This window comes from Serinus canaria, chromosome 1, assembly GCF_022539315.1.
Source record: "Serinus canaria isolate serCan28SL12 chromosome 1, serCan2020, whole genome shotgun sequence".
In the NCBI taxonomy this organism is placed as follows: Eukaryota; Metazoa; Chordata; class Aves; order Passeriformes; family Fringillidae; genus Serinus; species Serinus canaria.
In genome coordinates, this window is record NC_066313.1 from 1,392,863 (window position 1) to 1,409,228 (window position 16,366).

Here is a 16,366-nt window from a genome sequence, read left to right on the forward strand (position 1 = left end):
AGGGTGGGGAGAAATCAGGAGGCTGCAAAGTCCAGACCTGCACCTGACCCTTTTTATCCACCTCTATTTACCCAGGTGGATATCCACCCAGAACATCCCTCCTACCCCGAGCTGTGCCTGCCCCATCCCTGCAAGTGTCCAACGCCACGCCGGAACAACCTGAGACAGCGGAAAGGGGGGTTGGAATGCGATGCTCCTTAAGTTCCCTTCCACCCCAACCCATTCCGTGATTCCCGGGTGCTCGCTGCGCTTTAGGGGCTCAGCATTCCCAAGCACTCCCCAACCCAGGGGTGCCCCAACCCTTCCCTTGCCCCCCAAAATCGGAACGCTTGCGGGGTTCCCTCGCAGCCCAAAAGAGAACTGCCCACGGCTGGGTGCAGCTTCCTTGTCTCCTTCTCCTCCTCCTCCTCCTCCTGCTGCCGTCCCTGCGCTCCTCCCGCGCCGCCCGGGGCGGAGCCGCCCGGCCCAGCGCCCGCCCCGCTCCCGAGCCGAGCCGAGCCGGGCTGCGGGGCCGGGGCCGCGGCCGTGCCAGCGCCCTCCCTGCGCCCTTCCCTGCCGGCCCTGGCACTGCCCTGCCGCCGGGGCCGGGCTGCCCTTCCGCGGGGCTCGGGAACCTGGCGGATTTCCCGGCGGCTGCAGGTAAAGGGGAGCGGAGGGCTGGCTGGGCTGGGGGCTTCCCGCATCCCCCGGGCTGCGGGGTGATGCTGAGCTGCCGCGGGTGGGACAGCGGTGCCGGCTCGGTTTCGCCTCCAGAAGGTGCCGCGGTGGCCGAAGCCGCGTTGCTTTGCCCCCAAAGGTGTTTCTTTTGCGTGCCCCAAAGGTGTTTCTTTGCCCCGTGTGCCCCCTCCCCACGGGGGCTCACCTGGCCGCCAGCATCCCGAGCCAAGGTGGGGATGTCAGCGGCTGCTCCCTGTGCTGGGGGACATGGGTGGGCACCCAGCGGGGAGAGGTCCCGGGGAGCCCCCTCCGGTCGCCGAGACCCCCAAAGTGTCCGGGTGTGGATCCGGACAGCGCTGTTCCCCTCCGGGCTCTGACTGTTGAACGGGGAACGCTTCGTTTTGATAGAAAACGATGGCACCTGCAGTGTCCCGCCGTTCCGGGGCTTCTCACCGCTGTTGTCCGGAGCTGTAAAATCCTGAGGCAGCAGAATCCCAAGAGGGATTGATTTATTTATTGTTGCCGGTCCAGCTGGAGGAGCGCTCGGTGCCCATCCAGCTCCCTGAGGATGCTCAGGGATGTCCTGGAGGGCTCCTGGTGACATTCCCCGGCAGCAAAGCCTCTGTGAAAGACCCCAAATGTCCAGCGAGCACTCAGCAGGGAGGGTGAAAAAAGGTGAATATACGAGCGTGTCACTTTCTCTTGGTGCTTGGCAAAGAAACTAATTCATAAAAAAGAGTAATTGAGGGAAAGTAGAGGGGGGAAATCGTCTCGTTGCTGTTTTATTGAAACCCTCACCCACGTCCTGTCTGTTCCCCGCCCGGAAAACTGGGCATGGAGGAGTTGGAGTCGGCATGTGAGCCTTGCTCTGGAAAAGGGCTGCTGGAGCAATTCCTGGTGTGGAAGCTGTGAAATTTCACCCCTGGCGAGATGGAAATGGGGATTCTCCAGCCAGGAAAAACCTGGCTGTGTGGAACTCGCCGTGCTTTGGGATTTTAGGGCTGGGTCCTTACAGCCGCTCTCGTTGTGTGTAATCGTGTTGGCTTAAGGGTTATTTTGGGGCTGGAGAGGGATTAGGGATAGATGCGAGGGACAGGCAGAGCCGTGCTGCATGTGAAACTTAAAAAATAATGAGTTTTGGTTCTCTTTGCTGGCTCTTTGTCCTGGTGGGAAGGAGCCCGAACAGATTTTTCTCCATTAGAAAGTTACATTGTACACGGAGAACGCTAAATCCAGGGTGCTGGAGTCTCCTCAGGATGCTCCAGCTGCCAGGAAATTTAGATTGCTGCTGATTAGCAAGTACAAGTCAGAGTGCTGCTGCTTCATAAAGAGCTTTTTTGGGGTTTGGATCACCCAGCCCCATGCAGGATAACAGCCTTCTCCCTTCTTTCCCCCTTACAAATTGCCAGCTTACGCTTGGCAGGTGTGGCCGGGGAAAAGCTGAGGTAAATGGATTTCCTGCCTGGCATTTTGTCTGGCATGTCCATTTTCCTCATCAGATTGCTATGGAAAATGGTCCATTAATTCATTAGCCAGCCTTTATCCACCTGAGCAGTGATGCATCCTGACTCCTTAAAGCCTGTTATTTTAACTTACCCTCCTCTGCCAAGCTTCGAAACATCTTCACGCTGATAGCCCAGCAATGTGGAGCTGCAGAATGTTTCTCTGTGATTTAGGAGCTGCTCTTTCAGAGGCAAATACAAGCTCTTCTTTGATGGCAGAGTTAATTTTAGAGTGGGTGTCTCTGTCAAGCTGTACTTCTTTTACTAAATGAGCGTGTTCTGCTTGTTACACTTTTTCCGGCGATGAATTTGGCAAAGCACGACTGGTGTTTGTCTTGGAAGGAAAATGAGTCTTGGTCAGATCAATTGATTTGGTGTCACGTTGTAGATTCAGAAACTGCTGGCTCAGAATTAATGATAAAGGGTTTGGTTTTTAGCAAGGCAATAAATTGCTGGATAAACCAGGAAGGTTATAAGAGACACAGAACTGCCTGTGAAGGGACAGCCCTTTGTTGTACTTTTACCCACTAACTGTGTACCCAGGTGCATTTGATCTCCAGTAACTGCCTCAAAATCACCCTGCCAAAGTCAGTATATTTAGGAGTGGTTTTGGTGGGTTTTTAACATGTGGGTTGGAGTCACTCTCAGGTGCAAGTGCTGTTGTAGTTGGAGGTTAAAGATGCAGGGAGCAGGTGGCTCCTTCACCCTGATTTGTGTTAGAGGCACTTTGATGCTCACAGATGGTGGAAGTCAGGTCTGGGTGCCCTTTAACCAGACACACCTGGGGGGAATATTGTCCTTTGACTTGCTCTGTGAGTCTTCCTGAGGGTGAAGATAAAAGGCAATGGTTGTACCTTTGAAATACTCCTGGTGCAGCTCTGGGCTTGTATGGGAAGGTGGGGCTGGACCTGGAGGGGCACTTAGGGCTCCTACAAACACAGTGGGGTAGGAACATGCTTTCCTTGGAGTCTGCAGTGCTGGGTTTAATCTCCTTGTTCTTCAGATGAAGCACCCACAGAGGTTGTGCTCCTGTTCCTGAGATGCTTTGCTGGTATTTATGGGATGGTTTGGGTTGGAAGGGACCTTAAAGCTTCTCCAGTTCCACCCTCTGATGAGATGGAGATGGGATCCACCTTGCAGCCACTTTGCTTCATTAGGCTGCAGCTGCTGCTAATTAGGCTCTAGGAGCTCAGATAGGGGTATTTGAGTCTTGTCCTGACCCCCAGCCAGTGCTGCTGCTGTGAGGAGGCTGTGGGTTCTGCTGGAGCTGCTCTGGGGTGAGTGTTGTCTCACTTTATTTATTGCAGGGTGTTTCAGGGCTCCCCGAAATCCTTCTGGGCTGGGTGAGAGCTGAGCAGCCCCCTGTGCTCAGGAGAGGGCAGTGTCACACCAAGGAGCCCATTCCTTGTCCGTGATGAGGAGCACACAGAGCTGCCACCTCCTCCAGAGGAGCTCTGCAGCAGGGTGGCTTTAGGAGCCAGGCACCTCATCCCCCTCCCTCCTTCCCACACCAAATATTCCCCTCCAGCTCTGCTCTGGGTGTCTGACAGCCCTTTGCAGGAACATTCTGAGCATGATGCTGGGAAAAGGGATTTAAGACTTTATGGCAGTTGCTTTTGCCTGCCAGCCCCTCTATCAACAGTGATTAGATGTGGCTACTTTAATGCATGTCTTGACTTTAAAAAAAAAAAAAATTAAATTGCTGCGCATTGGTGTTTGGCTTTGCTGCTTTTTCCTCTTTAGCAAACCACTGTGTTCTCCCCACTTCCTCCAGAAGTACCCACAGATACTGGCAGGACAACTGCCTGAGTATTTGGTGCAATAGTCTGTCATTGCTCAATAGCCTGACAAACAACAAAAAAGGGTTTTATTTTTTATATGCAATTAAATATTTGTAGAAGATTTCTGCCAAGGAGTAGTTTCAAGGTACAGAGTGTTCAAACAAGGAGCTTCTGGGGTGGGAGCTGGGAAATTTTTTGTGCCTGTGCCTCCAAGCATTCCAGGTTTCCACATTTGGAATCCATCTCAGATTGGGATTGAGCTCTGTTTTTTTGGTTTTTTTGTTCTCCTGGTCCTTGGGCAGGATTGGTCCTGATGATGAAAAACAAAAGTGAAAATGTTTCTTTTTTGGACTATTTTTTGTGGGTGTGACTGTTCTCTTGATCTGGTTTTATTTCTTTTTTCTCCCTGCTGGATGAAGGATGAACTGGGGATATGAGAGGGGGAAATTGCACCTTTCCTGGGGTGCTGCACGAGTCTGGGCACCAGCTCTGTCCCCATCTGTGCAGAGCCCTGCTGGTGGTTAATCTCTTCCTTGGAAGGAGCCTGCACTGGTTTCAGTGTAATTCCTTAGTCACGACAGACCTGAACCCTCCTGCCCTCCCTGCATCCCTCTCTGGGCTGGAGCCAGGCCTGACATGAGGAGCTGGGGGTCCAGGCTGCTGGATCCTGGAGGTGATGGACTCTAAGTTTATTCTTGGCTGGGAATGCTCAGAAGAACTTGTTTTACTTTCAGAGTTTTACCACGTGGTGCTGTGCCAAAGCAGCTTTTTATCTCCCACTTTCCCCCTTGGATGTCAGCTTGCCTTCCGTTTTTTATTTATTTATTTTTAAATCCTGCTGCTTCTCCTATAATGCTGCTGCAACTTGTAAAACCTCTTCATAAATGTCTAGCCCCTGTGTTTTGCTTCCCTTTCCTCCTCGCTGAGGTGAAATGAAACTTGTCCCTCCCCCAGCCCGAGGTGAAATGCACAGAGCAGAAATATTCTGGTCCTTGGCTGTTTTTAGCTGTGCTGAGTTTCAGGCTCACGTTTGCCCAGGGAAAGCAGCTTGTATGTGACTGAAATAGTCCAAGGTGAAACCCAGAGTTTCCTCTAAGAGGTATTTTTGGGTGTAGCCTTTAAAAAGATGTAATGGACTGGTTGTACCCTCCAACATCCACGTGTTCTCCTGAGCCTCTCTAGGAGATTATATTTGGGCCACTTAGCTGGTATTGATGAATCTCTTGAGCTGACAGTCACCTAATCATAAATCAAGTCTAAAATCAAGTCAGTGTTCTGCAGAATTGCAGCAAAACAAAATGCATTCAATTTCCTGACTTGGAGTGGTTGGGAATTGGCACCTGACGGTGCCAGGGGATGCTCAGGGTGTTCCACAAGATTCTTGGGAAGCAGGGCTAATCCTGAGCAGGGCACTTAAGAGCTTGGAGAGGATTTGAGGCTCAAGTCTGGCTTGCTGTGCTGTGAAATTGCCCTGGACCTTGCCAGGAGGGAGGGACGTGGTCCTTGGGGGTGTCCCAGTGTGTGACCCCATCTCAGCCCCACGTGCTGACTGCAGGGCTCTTGTCTGAGGAAAACCTTGGGGAATGGGGATAAAAGTGGGATCTGTATCCCCAAGGGGCAGGATAGGGCTGGGGCTTCCCAGGGTACAGCTTAAACCCAGTCCCTGGGATGGATAGAGAGGGCTCAGCTTTGTTCACAGGGATTTTACCCCCCTGCTGGGGGTACTCTGGGATATTTGGGTGGATTTTGTTGTCTGGATTGGCTTTTTTTCTTTTTGCCAAGTGGTAATTAATGCTTTCCTTGGGATTGAAATATTTCCTGCATGTCCCAGCTGTTAGTTTAGGAAAGAGTCATCCAACCCCTTGACCTTTCTCAGAGGAAAAATAAAGGCTCTTTTGGAGAAGGTGGGAAGTGTTTGTTCAAATCCATGGTGTCTCTCTCTTCCCAACTACTTTGAGCAACCTGGGCTAGTGGAAGGTGTCCCTGCCCATGGAAAAAGATGATTTTTAAGACCCCTTCCAACCCAAACCTTTCTGTGAGGATTCTGTAATTCTCCTTTCTTGCATGAATAAAGCAAGATTCAGCTCCATAAAGCAATTCCTAAAGGCTGTCAGGTAGGTGATGGTTTTTAGGCAGTTTCCTGATCAAGCAGTGATTATTTGCAGGTATTGTGGGAATTCAGGTGTCCATCTGCCTACTAATTATTCAGGAATCTTGTCAGTGAGACTTCAGACTGTCAGTCCTGCTGCAGTTTGAAACCCAGCAAGGAGGCAGCTCCTGGGTCCTGGTTTGGGTGTCCAGGCTTTTTGGGCTGGGATTTCTCCATCCATGGGTGATCTTGGAGATCTGCACAGCAATAGTGCCTGAACGTGTATTTGGGGGATATTTGGGAGCCCTGGAATTCATCAAGCCAAGAGGTGAGACCTTCTCAAACACCTATTTTTAGATGTGTTCCTGTTCACATGCAAATTACACTCATCAGCAAGGATTGCTCTGCACTTGGGACATTGGATTTGTAATCCCTGTTTTCCAGCTCTTAGATACCAAACTGCCTGCCAAAAATACAGAAGTTGCTGTCTCCTTTTTCCCTGTGCCCTGGAGCTGGGGACTGGGAGCTCCCCCCCACTTGCTGTGCTGCATTTGGTGCTTTGTGAACACAGAGTGGTGGCAGCCTCTCATTTTCGGGGTGATTTCCCCTCCGTGCCTGGGCTTTGGCATCAGCTGGTGGTGGCTGACAGCTTGTAGGATCATCTCCTGCTTTGCTGCTCCTGCCTGGATCCTGGAGGCAGGCTCTGCTTTCAGAAGGAAGCAGCTCAGCTCCTCTGTAGCTGGGAGTTAATCAGCCCAAGGCAGAGTGCTTGCAGCCCTCATTAGAAGGCTGATTTAAAGTGCAAGGTTGACAGCTCGGCTGGAGATGCTTTCCCTTATCTCAACTGTTCCCTAATCTGTCCCCTCTGCGTAGGGATGTGTTTGTTTGGGGTTTTTATTGATTTGGATCTCCAGGCTCCCGCTCTGGGAGAGCTGTGTGCTAAAGGAATGTGCTGTGAGACAGCTGTGGATGTTCAGATGTTGCTGTGGTGGGAAGAATCCTGCTCTGGTGTGCCTGAAGCTGGCAGGGAGAGCCCTTTGTGCTCACAAGGTCACTGAGCTCTGTTCCCCAAACACAAACCCTGCCAGGGCTCCTGCCAAGAGAAATAAAGCTGCTTGTGGGATTAGAGGGATGGAGCAGTGTGGGAGGGGATTGTCCTTCCCTGGCTGTGTACCTGGGCAGGTTTCAGCTCCAAGCTTTGTCCTGGGCTTTGCTGAGCCTTGGGAGCAGCAGGGAATCGTTCTGCAATGGTTCTGAGAAGGGAATCTCTGCCTTAGTGATGCTGGTGCCCTGTCCAGTGTCACCTGAGGCAGGGGGATGGCTCCTATGGATGCTCCCTGCTGGTGAGAGGTGTCAGGAGGAAGGCTGGCTTGTTCATGGCAAGATTGGATTGGACCTGGGAGCTCCTGCTGGGCTGGAAACCCCTCCTGGAGCTGATGTGATGACCACCCCCGTGTTAGAGGGGGAATGTGGCTCAGGAGGGAAGCCTGGGGGCTTGTTGGGAAGCTCTAACCTGGTGTCCAGGCTTTCAGGGCTGCCCTCTAATGAGCAGGTCCAGATCCACTTCTAGCAGCACAATAAGCTGAAGTTTTTTGAGTCCTCTATGTTTCTGAAAGGCTCAGCTCACTCTGTTGAACCCCTTCTGTCATGAGAGTCCTCAAATCCAAATTTCTGGGGTAATTGGTTATATTGAGCTGTGTTGGACCCGTGAAGAAATCACTTTGCTCTCTTGGCTTCTTCTCTCCCAGCTCAGGGGAAATAATGGCTTTTTCTTTATTTCCCTGAACTTTGCAGCTCATCTGGAGGGACAGATCCTAAGGACTGGCTTGAAGGCTGCTCTGCTCCTCTCCTGGAGCAGTTTGGGGGCTGGATGTGGAGCTGTGGGGGGAACAAGGGCAGCTGAGGCCAAAGGAGTCAAAAACCCCAACGTGTCTGCTCCAGTTTCTGCACCTTCCCAGGCATTTTGTGCCTCCCCTTATCAGGGCTGATATTTGCAGTGCTGATAAGAGAGGGTCTGTGACAAGTGTGCTGTGCCACAGATAAAACCTGCAGTGCGTAAGAGCTGTTCCAGCTCGGCCTTATCAGCTCTATTAAACCTGAATATCAGCAGGGCTTCAGGGATGAGGCTGCCCTGGCTCCCTCAGCACACAACATCCAAGCAGCAATTGTGCTGGGACTGCTGCTGCTCTGTAAGTCCCCCTCCAATGTGCTTTTCTTTTCTTTTCTTTTCTCTTTTTTTTTTTTTGTGGGTTTTTTTTTTTTTTTGGTGGGTTTTTTGGTTTGATTTTTGGGGGTTTTTATTTTTTAATTTAAATTTTGGTATCAAGGTTTGTGAACCGCAAGGTTTCAGATGCAGATTTGGGATCAAGGTTTGTGGACTGAAAGGCAGGTCCCTGCTGGTTGTGTGCTCTGTGTGTGGGTGATGCTGGGTGGCTGCTCTCAGCGTGGATTGAGCAGGCTGGATGGAGGTGGCACATCTCCAAAAAGAGGTGCAGCTGTGGCACTTGGGACAAGGTTTAGTGCTGGACCCTGCACAGTCAGGTTACTGTTGGACTCGAAGATCTTAGAGGTGTTTTCCAAACTTAAGGATGCTGTGAGTTAAATTGAGGGATTCTTGCATCTCTCCAGGCTGCTCTTTGCTCAGAGAAAGAAATCCTGGTGGTTTTGTGCAGCCACTGAACACCAGTGCAGGGGGCAGAGATTTCCTGCACCACCCTGGTGTTCCCTCAGGGCTCTGACCTCTGTAAGGATGGGAAAACATTGGACTGAAGCTGGCAGAGGGTGAAGTGGTGGAGAATTGCTTGGCCTTGGGCACTGCCAGGGATCCAGGGGCAGCCACAGCTTCTCCAGGGCATGCCCACCCTCACAGCCAAGAATTCCTTCCCAAAATCCCATCTGGCAGTGGGAAGCCATTCTCTGTGTCCTGTCCCTCTCAAAGCCAGGCTTTAGGCTGCCTGAGCTGGGCTTAATCTGAGGAAAATCAGCTTGGCTGGAGCTGTTGAGGAGATGGGTTTGGACAAAAGTGGGAGCAAATGCTGGGTGCTGTTCCCTGCTGCTGTGCCCAAGGTCAGCCTGACCCTGGAGCTCCCAAATTGTTCCCAATTTCCCAGCTGGCAGTTGCTGCTCTCAGCTGTGTGAGCAGCTCGTGAGGTTTATCAGCCCCTGGTGCCTCTGCCTGGGCTTTGTCAGAGCAGCCTGATCCCAAAGGACCAGAGTTAAAATAAGAGGGAACAGGAGTTCCTGGGGCTGTGCAATTCCAGTGCCTGATGAGCAAAGCCATCTGATTTCTCCCAGACTTGATCTGCTGATGGTTCTGTCTGGGCTGACTGTACAGATGGGGAGAAGGAGCATCCTTGGTGCTCTGACAGCTCCAATCCCTCAGGCCTGAGGCACTGCCACATTTCTCTGGTTTAAAAGCAGTCAGAAGCACAAAGCAGCTTTGGAGGGAAGGGGCTGCAGTGACTTCAAATCTCCTTTTGACATGGAGAGCTGCAAACTGGAGCCCTGACCCAATTCCTCCTTCTTAGAAGGGATTTTCTGGAAGCTTCAAGCTGGAAGTGGAATACAACTGTGGGGCAGCCTGGAGTCTGTATTCTCCTGCTTGCTTTTGTCTGGCCTCCCTAAAACTGACTGCTGTGTTTCAGCATTGCCTGAAGCTTATGAGATATTCTCCTCCTAGACTGATCCCATATGTTTGATTCCAAAAGGCTGTTAGATTTTCTTATCTGGTTTTATGTTGTTTTTTGGGTTGGGTTTTTTTTTTTTTTTTCCTGTGAAGGAAAGGTATGAAATAAATCCTGCCTAAAAGACTTGTGGCTGTCAGCTCTTGGACAGGGCTGTGAGGAAAACCCTGTTCTGTCTCATGCCCCATCAGGTTTAATGCTTGCTAAATGGCAGAGCTGGGCTGAGGCACTGGAGCTGGGATTGAAAAAATAAATATTGCTGCAAGTGGCTGGGCTTGGAAGTCAGTGATGCTGTGAGTGGACAGACAGGGACTGCTGAGGTGTCTGGATTCCCCCCAGGGCTCAGTGCCAGGTGGGAGGCTTGGGAATTTGGGAAGGCAGCCTGTGGGGGAAGTCCTGTGTCCCAGCAGTAATAAATCCTCTCCCTGCCATGCAACACGAGGGCTGCATTTGAATATTTTTCTTGCTCTGGAGGTGAAACCATTTGTAGAGTCTGATCTCTTCATTCTGCCCATCATTTACAGATGTGGCAAAAAGAGAAAAAAAGGGTTTGCCACTTGTCTGGCTTTTAGAGAGCTTTAAAGGGATGAAAAATCAAATTAAGACCTGTCTGCCATGGCCATCCTGGAGCTCTGGGGGTTTTGCTCTTGCTTGTGCCATCTCCCTCCTGTTTCTCCATGGGAACAGGAAAGGACTGAGCTTTTTATCTGCCTTTTAAATGGAGCACCACAAAGAAATACTTTGTTGGTTATTTGTCCTCAGATAATGTGACAAAACTTAGGGTGATGCTCTGAAAGGAAAGGTGTCAGATATTGAAGAGATTTGGGATCATCCCTCTTTTCCTTGCAGCCATCAGTGCTTTTGGCCAAGAAAATAGGTGTATTTTCTAGTGACTTAAAAAAATAATAAAAATAAAGGGCATGGCATTGCTTTGGTGGGGCAAGATGAGGGTGTGAACTCTTGTAGAAAGGCAGACATGGAGATTGATTTATTCCTTGAGTTTATTTCCCATTAATCCACCTTTGTGGGTGCTGCTCCTTGCCTTCTGACAGAACCTCTTTGTCTGGGAGGTTTTTAGGGGGGTGGTGCAGGCTGAGGTGGCAGAGAGGGTCTGGAAGATGCTGGGTGGGAGCCTTTGCCTGGCTCCAGAATTTTCCTACAGAATTTTTACTCTGCTTTGGTTGTCAGTTTTAGCCATGATCACTGGCTCAGGCCCACTGAGGAAATGGAATGGGACAATGCAGTCTGTAGTAGTTGTTCTCCTTCCCTTTTCCTTCCTAGCAGTTTTTCTCCAGTGCAAAAGCCTGAAGATGAACCCTTGTTTTTGTGATTGTTTATTATTTATTTCCCTGCCTTGATGGACATTCAGCAGACACCAGAAACAACTTCAGCTTTGGCTGAACCTGCCCAAAATAGCTCTGGGAGCTCTGCAGGGGGAGGGGTTTGGCACAGGGCTGGTTGTGCCTGAGCCAACAATCCCAGCTCCCAGAGCATCTTTGGGACCACCAGGCTGGGAAGGTGGCAATGGGAAAACTCTGCTGCAGCAGTGCCACAGGGAATGCTTCACCACCTCGTGGGATGCTCCCCTGGGGTGCTGTGCATCCAAAACCCATTCCCTGAGTGTTGTTGGTATTCATCCTGGTGGCTGAGGGCACTTTGGTGGCCTGGGAGTGTAACAGAGCTCTCCAAACCCACTCAGCTCCCTGCTTGTAGTGACTGAGGGGTGTGGGGGAGGCATTTATCCCATGGATCAATGGGATAGGAGTGAAATCCCAGTTTTATGGGGCTGGGAGGAGGTGTCTGAGCTATTTTTGGCCACTTTTCCCTGAGAGCCAGTGGAGGTGCCTGGCAGCTGAACCTGCCTCTGCTGCTCCCCACTGGTTCCCAAACTCTGGGGGTGGCTCTGTGAATGATTTGGGAGCAGAGAATGTGTTGGCTCCTTGCTTTCCATCTGGAAGTGGCACTCTCTGTGAGGAGGGGATGCTGAGCATGGGAGATCCCAGGAATAACCTCCCTCTGGGGGTGGAACACCACCAGCATCACTCGGCTCTCTGAAAGATTGTTGAAAAAATGTGCTGCTTCACACTGAACGTGGGTCTCCTTAGGACAACCCGTGAGCTGTTGTTGGGGGATAAAAACCACAGAAAAAAGTGAAAACTGGTTTGTCAGGAGAGTGTTTGAGGCTGCTCTGGGTCCAGTCCCTGAGGGAATATCCAGTGTCCCCAAAGAATTCACTCCATCCAGACTAAAAGGTGAGAATAAAGGAAATTTTATCTTGAGATGTCATCTCCCCAAGGTCTTCCCTGTGCTGTGAGGTTATTTGCTGCCAGGCTGGGGACAGCAGTGACACAACTCTGTGTGTCACTCAGGCTTGTGTTTTCCTGGCAGTTCAGGACCTTGCACTGCTGGTCCAGTGAGATCCTGACCTCAGCCCTGCCCTCTGGCACTGAGCCATTCCCTGTGTGCTGTCCCTCCATGCCTTGTCCCCAGTCCCTCTCAGCTCTCCTGGAAGGGCCCTGAGCTCTCTCTGGCTCTTTCTCCTCTCCAGGTGAGCACCCCCAGCTCTCCCAGGGCAGAGGTGAGGGTTCTGCCCAGCCCACAGGCAGTGCATGCATGGGTGCCTGCCCAAGTGGGGCTGCTGACAGCATCTCCAGAAATGTCAGTGCTTATTTGGGCTCTGGAGGAGCTGAGGGTGCAGCAGAACTTCCCACAAGGTGCTGTGGCAGTGACACATCACCTCTGAGCTGTCACTCAGTGCAGTGACTCTGCTGCTGCTCTTGGCCATGGGCAAGCTTGGCTTGGCTTGGCTCTCCTTATTTATCCAGCACAAATGGATTTGTCACCCAAGCCCTTGATGGATGGTGATTTGTCTCTCTGGAGCAAATCCTGCTGCTGAGTCCCTGCCTGCCGCCTGCTGTGCTGCTGCTTGGCTTCCTCTGCTCCTCCAGCTCTCCATCAAACCTCCCTGCTTTCAGAAATACTCATCCTTGAGTCTTTTCCATCCTGTTTCTTGTTGGGTACAAAGATAATGCTGCTGTGCCATTTGCTTTCTTATCCTGCTGTTACACCTCTTGATAGTTTAACAGCTTAATTTAAAACAAGCTCTGAATTAAACTGTGTGGGTGGGATGCTTCTCTGATTCTGCTGAAACTTGTGGAGCTTCCATGTGGCAAAAAATGGCTCTGGAAAGAGCCATGTCCTGAGTTTTTCCTGTCATGGTTCTGTTTTTCTCCTTACTCCAGACCCCCCACTTGCTGATGCTGTGCACAGCACTGGGCTGAGCACTTTAAAATCACACAGACAGTGCCTTGTACCCAGCCCAGAATAAACCCTGAGCTGGAGCCATGGCAGCAATGCCACAGGTGCTCAGCAGAGCAACCTCAGAGGAATCTCTGTCGTGGTGGAAGCAGATGGAGCTTGACTTGGTGTCAGTTCTGAGCTCAGAATAACTCAGTTTTACAGCAGGGGAGTGGAAAGGTTCAGTGCTGCCACAGCCTGGATGCTGACAGGAGGAATTGAGCTCTGTGCAGAGCCAACCCCAGGCAGGGATCATTCCCACTCCTAGGAAGCCTGGCCATGAGGAAGAACCTCCCTTGGATGTGTTTTGTCCAGGATTTTTCTTGGGAAGATGCTAAGCAAGGTGTGATAAAGCATCTTCTGGTGACCTGGTGCCAGATGCCACAGCTGGAGGCTTCTCTGGGAGAGGGGATGTCACAGCTCAGGTGGGGTTTGGGATCTGAGGGACGAGATCCTGAAGAGATTCCCTCTTCCCCTGCCATGTCCTCGCTCTCCATGCACAGCCTTGGCTTCAAAACCTGCCTCCCTCAAACCTGTCCCAAAGCCTCAATTCCATTTTTCAGCTGGTTTAATTCCTTTTGGGATGGGATGAAATCCAGCACTGGCTGGCCCTGAGCTGGGTGTGTCTGATTTACAGCCCTGTTCTTTGGGGTCCAGGCTCTCCCTGGAGTGGGAGCAAACCTTGAACCACAGAAAGGTTTGGGTTGGAAGGGACCCTAAAGATGAGCTCAGCTCATCATCCCAGGCTGCTCCAAGCCCTGTCCAACCTGGCCTTGGACACTCCCAAGGGATAAGGAAGCCCCAGCTGCTCTGGGCACCTTATGCCAGGGCCTGCCCACCCTCCCAGGGAACAATTCCTAATTCCCAATATCCCATCCAGCCCTGCCCTCTGGCAGTGGGAGCCATTCCCTGTGTCCTGTCCCTCCATCCCTTGTCCCCAGTCCCTCTCCTGGAGCCCCTTCAGGCCCTGCAAGGGCTCTGAGCTCTGAAGATCCTTTTAGAGCTGTGGATTGGGGCTTCTTGTGCAATAATTAGAGGTTAACCCCAGCAGCCCTTGCTGATGTTTGCTTTTGCTTCAGAGGAAGGAAATGGGATCCTAATCTTTAGCTCAAATGCCATCTGTACTTCCAGGGACAAAAGTAAATTTGTGATGTGCTTAATGGAGCCTAGAAAGATGTCTCAGATAATGGACAGAAAATATCTGCCCTTTAAGGACTTCTGCCTCCCCAAGCTGCTGCAGGGCTTCTTATTATGGTTAAGGGAGGGAGGCCTTGTTGTTTTGGGGGTGTTTTTTGTTTGGTTGGTGCATTTTACTGTGAGTTTTCAGAGGAGAAAGCCCCCTTGGAAAGCAGATGGCAGAGTTGGATCACGTGCTGCTTCCCTTCACATTTGGGTGGAAAATGTTCCCTGGAAACAGGGCTCTGCCTCTGTGGAGGTGCTGCAGGGAAAGAAGTGGGGAGAACTTCAGAAAAGGGATTTTGCTTTCCAGGGTCTGGCTGTCAGCCTGCCTAACCTGGGAGTGCAGAGGTGGGAGTGGAGCTGGGTGGCATCTGTGCTTCTGGCATGTCCCTCTGCTTGCTGGGCCAGGGCAGCCCAGATCAGTCCCCTCAGCTGGTGCCTGTTGGGGGAAAGCCCATTTCCAGAGCATCTCTAGAAACCTGGGAGTGTGGAAGGAGAGGGATGTGCCCGGGTGTTGCTGCTGTAGCATTGGAGCACAGGATATTTGTAGGGAAAGGTTTAGAGATAATGGGGCTGGTGGATGGTAAGCAGGTGTGTCCACTTTGCTTTGGGCAGAGGTGCAAAGATTTGACATTTCCAGCACTTAAAAAAAGCAAGTGCTGAAGAGCTTGGAGGCTCCTGCAGTGTTTGAGATCCATTAAAACCCTCTACCTGGAGGGACTGGGAATCATGGAATCAGACCAGGTTAGGTGGGAGGGACTTTGGGATCATCAGTGCCACACCCTGCTGTGAGCAGGGACACCTTCCTTAGTCCTGGGTACTCCAAGCCCTGTCCAGCCTGGCCTTGGACACTCCCAGGGATGGGACACGAGTGATCCAAGGTAGGGAAGGAGGGTGGGACAGGGCTGAGGAGCTTTGGGATTAGCACTGAATCCTGAGCACAGAAAGAAGCCTCAGATGTCTGGGGTGTTTGGCATTTGAGGGACTTCTCCTCTTCTGCTGAGCCTGCCAGTGAAAATCCCCAGAATGTCACAGTTATGCATGAGACTCATGCATTAATAGGATTTAATTTCTGCAGAGCTTCTGATGAGGGGAAGAGGTACCTCAAAGGAGCCCAGGAATTTTGGGAAAGGCTTAAGTGGAGTAAAATTCAGCTGCAATCATGTTACAGCAGGGAAGCTTGGAGGTGAGTGAGATGGAGCCAGGAGTTTGATCACCTCCACATAGGATGTGCACAGCCCTGTCTCTCCCACCTGTCCCTCAGCTCTTCCTTGCAGGAAAGAGGGGGATTGTCTCAGTGAAAGGTCTGCTTGCTTTCCCATGGAAGCTCCTGCAAGGGTTGCAGAATTCCTGCTGTCCCAGGGTTTGAGTTCCTGGCCCAGTGGGGAGCTGCTGCATTTAGCTCCTGCTTCCTTGCACTGTCAGGGCTCCTGGGGGGCTGGAATAAGGAGAGTGCTCAGCCTTTGCAGGCTGGAGGGGAAGGGGAGTGTGGAAGGTTTCCTTCCTGGGGAAAAGGGCTGGTAGTGCAGCTTGGGGGGAAAAAAACCAAACAAAGCAGCTTCTCTTCCCTTCTGGCTCAGAGAGAGGTGTGATGTCAAGGTGGAGCTGAGCCTTCCCAAAGACTATGGGAATGTTTTTTCTTTCCTTTTTTTTTGAGGGATGGGGGATTGGTGTGTGTGCTTTTCTGTTAAATCTCTCAGACAATGCTGCTTCCCCTTCCCTGGAGCAATTGTTCCCCATGGCTCCTTCCCCTTCCTCCCCATCGTGGGAAGAGCTCTCCTGATGATGATGGATGGGCTCAGATTTAGTCTCTGCTTTACCTTCCTTTGTCCTGCTCAGCTCTCTTGTTTTTCTTTGTTATTTCTGCCCAGATCCCCATCACAGGATGGCCAAACCAGATGTTTTAGTGCTGATGGAGGGAATTAAGTGTCAGAGCAGCTTCTGGCTTCACCCTTGAACTTGGCAGGGCTGGGTTAATGACTCTGTGATCCTGGAGGGCTTTTCCAACCTCAGTGATTCCTGATTCTACATGTGACTGCAAAGTCTGACAGACTTTCTAGGTTTCATCCCTTCAATCCATGTAGTCTCCTCCTGGGAGAGCCAGTTTCTTCCTTAGGGGGGAAAAACGGTCTTTTTGTGGCCAGCCTAATTTCAAACCCTTTCAAATGCTTCCATTTT

General features: G+C 51.3%; 1 protein-coding gene across 2 annotated transcripts in view; it reads left to right on the plus strand.

Moving 5' to 3' along the window:
- The first annotated feature begins 499 nt into the window (after positions 1 to 499).
- Positions 500 to 16,366, plus strand: part of GDPD5 (glycerophosphodiester phosphodiesterase domain containing 5) — a 99,342-nt gene continuing 83,475 nt past the window's right edge. The window contains exon 1 of one of the 2 annotated variants that reach the window (XM_050975348.1): positions 500 to 639. The gene's annotated coding sequence lies outside the window, so the exon portion shown is untranslated. Of the gene's footprint in view, positions 640 to 8,145; positions 8,219 to 16,366 lie in introns of those variants that run through there. The other variant, XM_050975369.1, reaches the window with a different exon arrangement.